This window comes from Trachurus japonicus, chromosome 3 (assembly GCF_045865225.1).
Source record: "Trachurus japonicus isolate A0001 chromosome 3, Traja_1.0".
Classification (NCBI taxonomy): Eukaryota; Metazoa; Chordata; class Actinopteri; order Carangiformes; family Carangidae; genus Trachurus; species Trachurus japonicus.
Genome location: NC_140909.1, coordinates 22,832,653 through 22,845,144, shown reverse-complemented (window position 1 = coordinate 22,845,144; position 12,492 = coordinate 22,832,653). Strand labels below are relative to the sequence as shown.

General features: G+C 40.0%; 1 protein-coding gene across 1 annotated transcript in view; it reads left to right on the top strand.

The window, feature by feature from the left end:
• The first annotated feature begins 339 nt into the window (after positions 1–339).
• Positions 340–12,492, top strand: part of LOC146989984 (myocyte-specific enhancer factor 2A-like) — a 41,573-nt gene continuing 29,420 nt past the window's right edge. The window contains exon 1 of the mRNA XM_085767196.1: positions 340–451. The gene's annotated coding sequence lies outside the window, so the exon portion shown is untranslated. The remainder of the gene's footprint in view (positions 452–12,492) is intronic.

Genomic DNA, 12,492 nt, shown 5'->3' with positions numbered 1-12,492 from the left:
TGTAGCCTATATGTGTTGGATTTTGCGTGTGAGACCTTTGACCAGTATATGCTGGGCTTGGCCTATGCCTGAACTTGTTGTCTGAGTCATCAGTTTATATAATCTATTTTTAAAAAACATTAAAGCATTCCCATCACACATAACACCATACTGACTCAAAGACCCACACATAATTACTTGCGCACCATAACACACAAAAACACGCATGCATGCTTACACATCTTACACACTCATTTCTAGGAGGAAACTTGACACACACACACACACACACACACACACACACACACTGGTGGGAGGAGCTAAAATCGCTGCTCCTATGAGTTTGTCAGTTTCCTAAACATAGCGGACGAGGCTCTGGCTGAGTGAGTCCAGCGGAGACACTTTGATAAACATATTTATCTAAATCCACATTTATCATCCGTATTGACAGAAGCTGGCGGAGGGCGGCGGGGTAAGTGGAGTAAACACGTGTGTGTGGTTATGTGAGGAAGTGTGTTTGCTGTCTGTCTTGTGCGCTGTAGAGGGAGGGGAGCCTCACTTCACATCACGTTAACACTGTTTTTTTTTCTTCGTTGGTTACTCGTCTATGTTTGTTTAACATCATAACATAATGACAGCAACCGCTCAGCTGAGTTTATGAATGTTGGCGATCTAGCAGTGTATGGGTAAGTTGTTGTTTTTGTGGTTTCATGACTGTAGGTGTCAGTGTGTGAGTACAGTAGGCTATGGTAGGCTACTGTAGCCTACATGTGATATACCGAAGTGCCCTGATGGAGGGCTTTATACAACTCTGCTTTAGCTACTCTGTAAATGTGCAGAAGCCTACAGCAGGCTACCCACTTCTACTTTACATAGCAGGTTTTTGAATGCAATGAAGGCTGTTGTGATAAATACAAACTCACTCTGTTAAGTAGTGAGGTCCCTGTACCCAAAGCTGACAGTGACTGAGGGAAAAGAGTGAATTAGTTACATTAACATCAATAGTCACTCAGCAGTCACTAAAAAGGTAACAAATGTTGATTTGAATTTTATTATAAACTCATCTCAAGTCTCAAAAATGCTACAATGTGAGACAGTGGAGGCAGTTTCTGGTGTTTGTTGAAAACACAGCCGTTGAAACCCACTAAATGAATGAGAACTAAAATGGAAAGTAACACTTAAAACATGAGACACTCTGTCACAAAACATTTTCCGTATCAAGAGCTAGGCTATGTTTTCAAGTGTAATGCAAATAAGGCAGAGACAAGAAACATCAAATGTTCTTTTTGGGGGAAAAAACCCCATAATAAACAAAACTTAAAAACAGATTGAAAGTGACAAGACTTTAAAAAAAATAAAACTAACACAGTTATGTCAGTTAAACAGAAACATTTTGCTTAACTTTAGCTAACAGCTAACATAAGGTAAATGGAATTAAAGTGTAGAGGTGCTAAACTAATGAAATAATTCTCGACTGCCCGTTTAATAAGGAAAGCAACACTAAAACCACAAATTTAACTCTCTATCATAAAATATTTTTCAATTTTTATAGGTAAGTCTTCAACAGACCAGTTTAATGCAAACAACCAAGTGGCTTACAGAAAATTACAAAAGTTTAGGCAGAGACAGGAAACATTGAACATTATCTTATAGTGGTATATTTATTATTTAATCTTACATAATACATAACAAGAAATGCATTTCTGCCATAGAAACAAAGAGTGAAGTAGAGACTTACTGCCTAGTTGACAAATAGCCTACCTGTTAGACAGAAATGCCTCGCTGTGAGGTAACCCTAGCTACTGGTCATATCAGATGGAGCTAGACTGTATGTTGAGTGTAAATATTCAGAAAGAGATGCTGACCACTGAAATAAGACTTTGCATTTAAATGAGGAGGTCAACATTTTAATGACTTGCCAATGCACTGAGAACAGCTAGCCTGCTGTTAACGTAAGGTGTGTCCAGAAGAAAATGTAGCAACCATATCAAAATAAATGGTTGAAAATTAGGATAATTCTGTGAAATTCATCAGCATTTTGAACAATTTCTACTTCAATTTTCAAGTTTTTTTTTTTTTTGTGTGTGTGTGTGTGTAGAATTTCGGCAAGGCGATTTTATGTGCATAGCCCATTTTTACAAACAGTTTGTCTCAAAGGCAAAATGGCATCATAACAACATCCTCTGCCCTTTGAAATTTCAATGACCTCAATGTCTTCACCGCAATTTCTCATTACTTTTCTAGTCATTTATATGAAACATTATCAATAGGGTATATCTTACATAACATACATGTATTTAGGTTATAGCAGCCTGTCTGATTTATTGGTCTAGCTCTTCCAAGATGGAGAAGAATGACAAAGTGTGGCTGACTGGGGAAAATATGTATTTTTTAGTTTTATTAACCGTCGCATAATATGTGTGTAGGCCTACAGGTGCAAACATGTCGTATCACTAACCACTGTGGTTAATTGTTTTAGACTGGCTGTGGTTGTTTTGTCAATACATGTTCTGACTTACACTAGTATGGCAATTGTTTGCTCATAAAGGAGATAGCTCATCCAGGCAACATTAAGATAAAGTGATAAACATTTAGGTGGGACCTTAACCAACTGATGATTGAGGGAGGAGAGGCTGCAATGCACTTTGTACCCCAAGGCAAATAGTGTTTTGTATTTCTGTACTGTATGTTGTCCTCCAGCACAACTCCATATCCCCGGGCTGCCACGGAAAATCTCCTTCTGTCAAAGAACTGCATTCAAAGGCAGCGGATGAGGATGGTCTGATGTTTTGAGATGTTTGTCTGGAGATTGTTTGCTATTTTGACTTAGCTAATAAGCCGAAATCCAGGTCCTGATAGAACATAACCTGATGGGAATATGGCCTGTCACTAAGTGAGTCCAAACTACAGATCATCAATTGGAGATCATAATTTTAAATGCTTGTTTGTATGAAAAAAGTTGCTGGTGAATAGACAGAAAATGTCCTGCTCTGTAGCTTCAGCATCTCTGATGCCCTGCTGTATTGTCCCTGCTCTTTGTTTTCATATTTCATTAGCTGGGTCAGCAGCATGTAACGTCACCTTCAATTATCCTCCCTGTCAGTGAACCGACAGTGCCTGTCTGCTGGCTTTAGTGATTACAGGCTTCAGGGGACAGGTAATCAGGTCATGGTTACACTGTCACCCTGTCAGACTGCTGAGACCACAGGGAGCATATGGGATGAAAGAACTCTCCCATCTCCAGTAAGTTATCTATTAGCAGGCCTACACATGCTGATATTGTCTAATGTGGAGTACAGCACTTTACATCACAGCACAGTGTAGTGTGTTGATATTTCTCTTCTGTTAGTGTCCAGTTGTGAGCAACACAGTCAACTTTATAGGCCAAAGGTAAATGTTAAATGATTTGGCTACAGTTGTTCATTCAATCATACAGTGCAAGATGTGCATTTCTCAGTCTGTGATGGTGGATGATATTGTTCATATACTGTAGACATTGAGCTCTAAGTATTACTGGGCTAGCCTTAATTAGCTGCAAGTGTGGCAAATTTACAATGGATCAAATGACTACTTGTATGTGAGAGATGTCCAATTAATAAAGCCACAAAGAATAATGTCCTAACTCTACAGTTCCCCTCAGCTGTCTGAGGCATTTTGTAACATTTCAGAGTTTCTGGACTGCAATTCTCTAAATTCTCTGCTAAATCCATACACCACACTGGTATCAAGCAACAGACACACTAAACGTAGAAGAGAGTTTAGTATCTAAACTGTCAGATGTTTCCCTCAAGAGATGTTAAAGACCTAAAACAGACACAGTGGAAGAGTGAATACTATACATTCATCGGATGGCCAGATATACAACTTCAAATATTGCTACAGTGGATTGTTTGGTCATGTCATTTTGAGAGGTTGATCATATTATTTTAATGTCGTGTTCATAGCTTTTCCCTCACAACATATTTTTCAGCTAAGGCCTTATAACTAGATTTTATTCCCCATGTGAAAACTTTTATTCAAGGTTGTGTCCTTTGGTGCAGGTTCCGCCAATTATCCAGATAACTTTATCGTCATCCAAGAGTAAAACCCAAAACCTCTTGTGTTGTAAAGTTTGAAAATGCATTTCATTTTAAATGTGGCCAAGTCGTGATCAAATTAGGAGTTTTTTTTTTTTGGAGGGACAGTGAATTCTTTATGGTACGTCACATACTGGATGATACTATGTCTTTCCAGTTGGTGCACGCACATCAGGTTCTGGTTAGTGTAAATCTGATTAAGATGTATGTTTCTTGTTTTTACATTGAACATGGAACATAACTTATACATTCATTGTTCGCTCAGCCTGTTCAAAGAAGCGGATGGGACTTTAAAGCACCCAACTGTCAGTCATCCTTGAACCAGTTAACAAATACAGGAATACATAGTGTTGGGTTTAAAAACAATTAACAGGATTTTAGCATGTACAGTGAGTGAAAATATTTCAAACCTGCAATATGTATTTCTGTCAGTATCTTGAGCTAAAACAGGACACTCCAAAAAGTGGTTATCGTACTCTTGGTTGGCTGGATGTCTGACATTGTTTTATGAGAATCAGAACTCCACTGTGTCCTAATGTAATCTGGCTAGAAACATTTCTGGGATCCTTTCCCATTTAATCAAATGCACTTAGTCTTTTAGCAAGCATTTGTTTCCGAGTGTTAGTGTGCGTGTGTCAGATTCGTTTTTTGACATTGTGGTTACTGATAGGGTTTAGTTTAACATATTACTGAGGTGATGGAGGTGATTATGTCAGTTGATGTCATGGTTGTCGGACAGTTTGGCTTTATTTGTTCCTGTCATTCAAAGTGAACAGAGTGAGGGAATTCAGAATCCAGCCTGTGCCTGTTATTTCAAAATAAAAGTCTCCTGCAAAGTTTAATTGTGAATCCATGACTTTTGCAGTTGTGGCAAAAAAAAACTACTGCAAGTAAACTAAAAATGGTAGAAAATTAATCAAATGTTGTTGAAAGGCAATAAGCAAGTCCAACCAAGTAACAGGTAACGGTGCCAGTCACTGACAAGACAAGTGTTCGAAAAAGTTAAACCAATGTCAAGACCATAATTTATTTTAGAAAAAACCCTTTGAAGAAAGAGTTAACTGCCTTCCATCAACTTCATCTTCAAGCTCTTTCATGTAGATTTTCAGCCATAGTTGCTCTGTTTGATTCAGCCATTAGTGTTTGCGCTTCAGTTTTACTTTTTTTTTTTTAAACTCTAATTCCAGGTATTTATAGCAGTAGTGCATCATATCAATTAAGGATGGAAAGTGGAAAGAGCAGAGATTTGGTTAATTATATCTCAGTGTGAAAGAATCACTTTTGTGATAGTTTAAAACACATGTATTGTGGAAATCAAAATTGTTCCCAGTAACATGACAGTCTACAACCACTTTAACCACAGCCCTGTCAGCTAGGTCCATTTGTGTGGCTGCACGGAGCCCGTGTGCTCCCCAGTGGTATTTCCTCTCCCTCCTAGTTTCCCTAATGATAGAATATTTGGTGCCTTGTGGTCAACAGAAATAGCAACACTTCTGAAGGACAGGCTTCTCTTTTTGCACCACACATTGCAGAAATAGAGGCTGCACTGTGTGTGTGTTTCATCGAGAGGCTATTTTAAGTCCTCCGTGACTGACTGACTGACTGACTTAGTTTTTTGTAGTCAATTACATGGCCTGCTCCAGCTAATGCAGGCTGTTTCTCCGTGGACTGATGCATTTCTTATCCTCTTTGATGAGCTGCAGCGATGAATGGCTAAACAAATCAGATGCTGTGTCACAGTGAGCAGAGAGGATGAGAGGTTTAGCTGACTTTTCCTGCTGTGTAGGCTTGTTACCTTACTGTGCTGATGATAACATCCAAACTGTGATATGATTATTGGACAGCCTTGACTCCTTTTAGTTCGGTCTGCTCCGCCTAAATCTTCAAGTTAAAGGTTTAATGACATGTGTATGATGTGATTCCATGTTGAATGTCTTTTGAAGAAAATATCTTGTTCTCTTGAGTATTTTCATCACAACTACTGCTATGACTCCAGTCATTTTGGAGGGTCCTTAACAGTGAACTTGTGTCAAATACGTGAGGGGAGAAGTGATTTGATTTAATCTTCAATTAATAAAATGCATCTTTTCCAACAAGAGTAAAACTGCTCTCCTCTCCTCTCCTCTCCTCTCCTCTCCTCTCCTCTCCTCTCCTCTTCTCTCCTCTCCTAATCTACTGGACCTGAGAACTCGTCCCCAGTAATCAAGCCTGAGCTGGTCCTTCCAAACCAGCCAAACCTCTGGCTGCCTGCCGTCTGACCGCTGGGCCACACACCCGCACGTTTGATGCTAAATTTGCCGCAGAGGAGCTCAGAAATTACACTCAATAAATACAGAAATCAAATATAACAATTTACAAATATTAGCCTTGCAATCTACTTCCCTGCAGTCACATAAAACTGCCTTTGTTGCTCCCAGTAAATAGGTTTCCTTTGGCTTTGCCAATTTAAACAGTAATGTTGGGTCAGTGCAGCGTGGCTTGGCTTAATTAAACTCAATGTTGATTTGCAGAGACAGTGTCCAGACCAGAAAGCGGTTTGGGTCTACTCAGAGTCCTGACACGGTTCTTAATGGTGCCAACACTTCGTTAATGCCAGCACATGAAGGCAGTCTCACTCTGAACTGAGGTGAGGACTCTGTTGTACCAGAAACTTCCACATACTCTAGTGTTGTGTGTTTAACCTAGAGGTCTTCTGACTATGAGCTAATAAAATGATAATTTATCACAAAGATATATGCCTCCTTTTTACCTTTAGAAACAAATATAATAGCTTAAAGTTATTTGTTGGATTATATTTCAACAAGTAAAAAATAAATGAAAGAAACAAGAAAGTTTCTGAATGGAAGCTTTAAATCCATCCTGGCTTATTTTGCTCAGCTTTGACATTAGGATAAGTTTGCACCGTTTTACATACCTCTAGTCTTGTGTTCTCCAGACTTTTTTTTTTTTTTTTGGGGGGGGGGGGGGGGGGGGTTGTGCATAATAATTCTGGCCTTATGTTTTCTTATCACCAATAGGGATTGTCCCTCATAAACTGTGGGTTGAGTTTTTGGTGATTGGTGATTTGGTGACCACAAACTGACGTCAGCTTGCCTTGCTCCAGCCAGCCCGTTCAGTCTGATCTTAATTTCCAATAGAAGCACCCTGTATGATCTCACACAGCACTTTGAGCAAATATACTCCCTAATCCCAGGTGACCCAGAGACTGGTCATGTGATTGCTGTAATTTCTTTCCCTCATCCCAGTAATTCAGTGAAAAAGACTTGAGGAAACCTATGGGTTCTCATTTTTAAACCTGTGGTCTGGATGAGCTGAAACAATGATGCAGACACCTCCACTATGGCCTCACCTGCTGACTGGGTCCTTTTAGGCATTTCTGCGTTATTTTATTGAGACAATAAAGACTCATCCTTGGCTCTCAAAATAAAGGAGACTGATAAGTGCCAAAGGGATTAGTGATGAATCATAATAGAGGTAAAAGTTTGAAATAAGTCTAAGTCATATCACCCAGCTGTGATTTGCCAAATGTACAAGCCCTTACAGTAGAAAGATGTCTTTACATATAATGAGAGAAAGGCTCCGTTCTGATTGAATTGTGTGTGTGCTGCATCTGATGCCTTTAGGACTGATCTCGTGAAAAAAGAACAGAGCCAGTGGTTATGTAAAAACATACAAACAAAAAAACGACTGATATGTATCTAGTCTTATATGAGTGTGCCAAGATTTAGGCTACACATTCAAAACAGCCCTGTATTTCTCTGTTGATCAAGAGAGATGGTTGTCACAAATTTAAAGCTGTAGTTTACGTCCCTAGATGCAGCTACCAGCCTCCATGAACAGTTTGAGTCCTTTCAAACAGGCCAAAGCTTTGAGCATGTATCACTCAAACTAAAATATACAGAAAACATCTGCTTAAAGAACTTTAGTGGCACATGTTCTTCGTGGGCTTCCTGTCTGAAGTGCCACTTAAGGAGGAGCAAGCTCCATGGCTTCTGTATTAGATTGATGCTGAATGAATGCATGTGGAAGCTCTTGTGTAATGGCTCCAACTGAACTCTACTTGTCCTGTACATACATACGTACACTTCCTTGAAAAAGAGCCCACTGTTTACCCAGTAATCTCAAAGAGAGAGCTGGTAGTGTTGGAAAACGTGTTTATGTGAGTGTGCGAGGGAGTCAGGGGTGGTGGTGGTGGTGGGGGGGGTAGGAGATTGCCTGGAGGACCTTCAGGAGAGAGGCCTCAGATCTACTTACCATCGCTTCACAACATTAAAAGGAAGATATTACTTTGCTGAAAGCACAGAATTTCAATGAGAGCAGGAACAAACAAAATGTTAAAGAATTCATTATAATATCATTTAGTAGATCAAAAGATTGGGCTGAGGCTAGAGATACTTCTCAGTGATGGAGTTATGTGGCTCTGCGCACTCATCAGCAGTGAATGTGGAGCAGGAAAGGGAGGAAAAGATTGGTTGTACAGTATTTACCATATGTGATGTTTTTAAGGTTGTGCTGTGTGATTGGTCTCTGTAGATAGTATATGACAGTCTTCAGCACCACCACCATGTCGCAGTTGACATCTACAGCAGAGAAGTGTTCCATAAATAATACAAAACTTTCCCACAATAAAATGTCTAAAGATGACTAGACCTATGTTTTATATTTTATTGTGCTGTATTCTTGCGTTATCCCAAATGTTTCCAGCAATTTTAAAACCTAGAGAGATCTGTGATTTTAATCACAGTAAGTGTGTTTCATTTGGGTTGCATGTCATGACATCATATCTCCTATGTGAAGGCGTCACTGTTGTGGTGGCCTGCCAGACGTGATCAAAATTGACTTTGTATCCTGTTTTAAGCCACATTTTATGTTACATTTTTACGTCTTGGTTGCTCTCAACTATATGTTTTAACCAGATGAAGGATTTTAATCATCGGATGTCTGGCTCCCAGCCCCTCCAAGATGTTCTCTGTCCTCTGGACAGTGCTGGTGATTCACCTTTTTTTTTCTTCTTTTTTTTCTCTTCTCTTTATGTGAAACTACATTATTCAGAGCTTCCACTGGATTTAATCAGATCAGCTGAAATTGCTTCTGGTCCATCTGTTATCAGGTGGAAGACACCTGCAGACAAATCTGCTTGAATATCTCTGGTGACAAGGAGCCTTGAGAGGCTCTTTCTTCCCTTGCTACAACCAGGATAGAGGGGTTGACAATACCCCTCAACAACCTGGCTGAGATCTGTCATCTCACCTGAATGCCTCAACAAATATCAAATGAGCCCTAATATTGAAATGGATCTGTTTTCACAGTGGCACAAAGGGAGCTATCTCGACCTCAGTGCTTCTAAAATCAAGGAGATGACTGTCAGAGCAAACCTGAAGCAGAGGTCAATAGTCAGAAGCCTGAAAGTTTGGAGGAATACAGTATAGCCACTGTGCATCACTGACCACAATCTCAAGATAAAACAGTGCAGTCATCTTTGTTAAATGTTAATGTTTCCTGAATAAAATGAAACATCAGTTCCAGGAAACATACAAGGCCACTGTGCGCATGACTTATATACAGTCTCCTCCCTCCAGGCCACAAATACAGGTGTCTGGTTCTCAAAAGCAGACAGCAACAGTGAGTTTCATCGTGGTTCATCGGGGAAATATCTACTGATTGGGACAATTCGCCATCCAAGGTGTAGAAGTTATCCACTGTCTATGAGAAAAATGTCTTTTACTGCCAGAGGCGCTTATGATTCAAAACTTGCAGCTTGGATTAAGTTTAATTTGCGTCATACTGTTATTTCTTTCTTTTTTTTGTGAACAACTGTTTTATTGGCATAATTTCACACAACAAGGTCAAATATTACCAACAGTACAAACATTGTCATACTGTTATTTCAAAGAAATAAGGTAACTTTTTGGTTGTTTTATGTTAATTTTCTCATTCACCTCTATTATTATTATTCTACTGACTTTTTAAAAGAAATGTTCTTTTATTCTTGGTATTCATAAGGTTGGTACTGTTTGCCACCAATGTCATTTCACTTCAGCCTTCAATCACCGCAACTCGGTGTCACTGCTTAGTTTTGGAACAAAATGTGACAAGAGCAGAAAGCATTGTGCCAGATTGAAAGTTAAGTTGAAGACCAACTTTTTTTTCTGAAAAGAGCAGAGTATGGAAGGGGAAGCATATTTTACAGGGCAGCTTGTGTTTCAATCTGTGTTGCAAGCATGACATCAGTGTCTCTGTGTTGAGACAGGAAAATCTTATCCCACTGTCATAAAAGCAACACAATAATGAAATGACATCACAGTGGGCCAGTAATTAAATGAGCAGACTGCAGTCTTGGAGTTTTTACTAGGCTGGGAGATTGTGAGTAACACTGCAGCATGCAGGAGAACAGGGTGTTGATGAATGTAAGCCTGAAGCTACGAGTTTGAGTGTGAAATTCACAAATTTATTATCACTGTGTTTTCTTAAGGAGCACTTATTATTTGCTTGTTAGTGTGCGCTGCATAAATGTATACACACACGCTCAAATGGGGTTTTTAATACTCTCATTTCCTTCTTATGGTGATCCATATGCCACAGTGTAGCTCAAGCTCTTATTTGACAACTGTTTGGGAGGGTCTCGTGGTATGGCAAATGACAGCTAATGCCATCTAATCTGCCTGGCCTTCAGCCTGGCATTAAATGGCTGGGCTGCTGGTGGGGCAAGATGACTTTAATTATTACATTTCAGGCAAAAACTCATTAGCTCAGTGACCTGCAAAGCAGCAGAGGCCAGTGTCGATACTCAGGCTGCATGATACTAGAGGCTAGCCTGTCTGACTGTGGGTGATGAATTAATCACAGAGCGTGCTCCTGCCGCGGCCGGCAGCTACAACATCAGCACTTGGTTTCCTTGCTCCTGTCTCACTATGAAAGACACTTTCCTGTCTCACTATGAAAGACACTTTCCTATCTCAATGATCCACAGAGACGGGTGAAATAGGACATTTCAGGTTTTGTCATTGGGCAGATTAACAAAGAGACTCATTTGCAGCTGTTGTTGCTGGTTGTGACGTGTGTATTAACTTCTGCTTATTCAAGGACTGTTCATTGTGCCAGAGCATCATTTGCATGAGAAAATGCTAATTCCATCGCTGGCGCTTTTAAGTTGCTGCAACTCTATTATGCCTTTACATAAATTGTCATTCGCCTTCGTTACATCAAAGAAAACTGGTATTCTCACAGCTGAGCATGTGGGGAGGGTCGTTCTGTAAACAGGGAAGTGTTAAACACTTCAGCCAGTAAACAAGCCTGATCTCACTCCATCTCCCTCAGGGAGCTGGTCCACCACATAGCCTGCCTGTTTACCATGAATAAGTTTCCCCAAGAACTTAAAAAAAAAAAAAAAAACTAAATTTATGAGAACTTCAAAGAATGTCCGGGCTTGCCGTGGGGGGTGGGGAGGGTAATCTTCTATCAGTCCGCCTTGTTATGCCTTGAGCATTTTCTTCCTGCTGATGGCTATGATGCAAATAAGCTTCTGGAGGGAGAGGGATGAGATGTAGCAAAAAAGGGAAGTATAGTACAGTATACCAAGGGGATGGTCCGAGCTGCTGGGAAGGTAAAGATAAGAACGAAGAATGTAATCTGTGTCATCAGTCCGTAACACTTTTGCAAACAGTGACGAAACAGAAACTTTCATCTTCCAACAAATGCATCTCACCATTGGCTGTCTGTGCATTGATAACCAGGACCAGCTTCATGATCTACTGAATCAAAATTGTGTTTACTCCTGCACAGATCGGAAAACAGTGGTTCCTTTATTCCACTCATGGTAGAAAATTGTGGGGGTTACCTAGTGGTGCATGCTGGGTACCATCAGCTTGAAGCCTCATTGATTCACTGTTGGAATGACTAGAGCAGAGGTCACGTTGGGGTCAGCACAATTAGAGATGAGCCCATGGTCTTTGATGAGGAGGAGGGATGAAAGGGTTGCCAATTACTCTGCGCTGTTTTTCACTGGAAACAGCCTGGTGCTGCTAAGACTCAGCATGATTAACCTTCACCGTTCTAATTTTGTTTTTTTCTTTAAATGAGGAAATGTTAAAAGGAAGGTTGTTAATTAGTGCTCATGATGTTAAAGCTGTCATTAGAACAAAGGTTTTTACACTTACAATGACCCCATTTATTGGGGTTTATTGAGGTCAACAGGCTGGTGTTAGAGGGGGCTTGGGGCCGGGTGATATGCACTTCACTGTGTGCGGAAGAGTTTATAAACCATTAGCTGAGGAATAATTGGTGAAATGATTGTCTGCATGTTATCAAGGTTAAAGGTAACATTTGGCTGTTTGTGAAGGTTGAAAAACTCTCAGCATGTGTTAAAGCATTGAAAAGCTAGGAGGCTTTAGTCACAGTGTCTGTGATGCTGTGAATGAAACCATGACAATTCCTAACC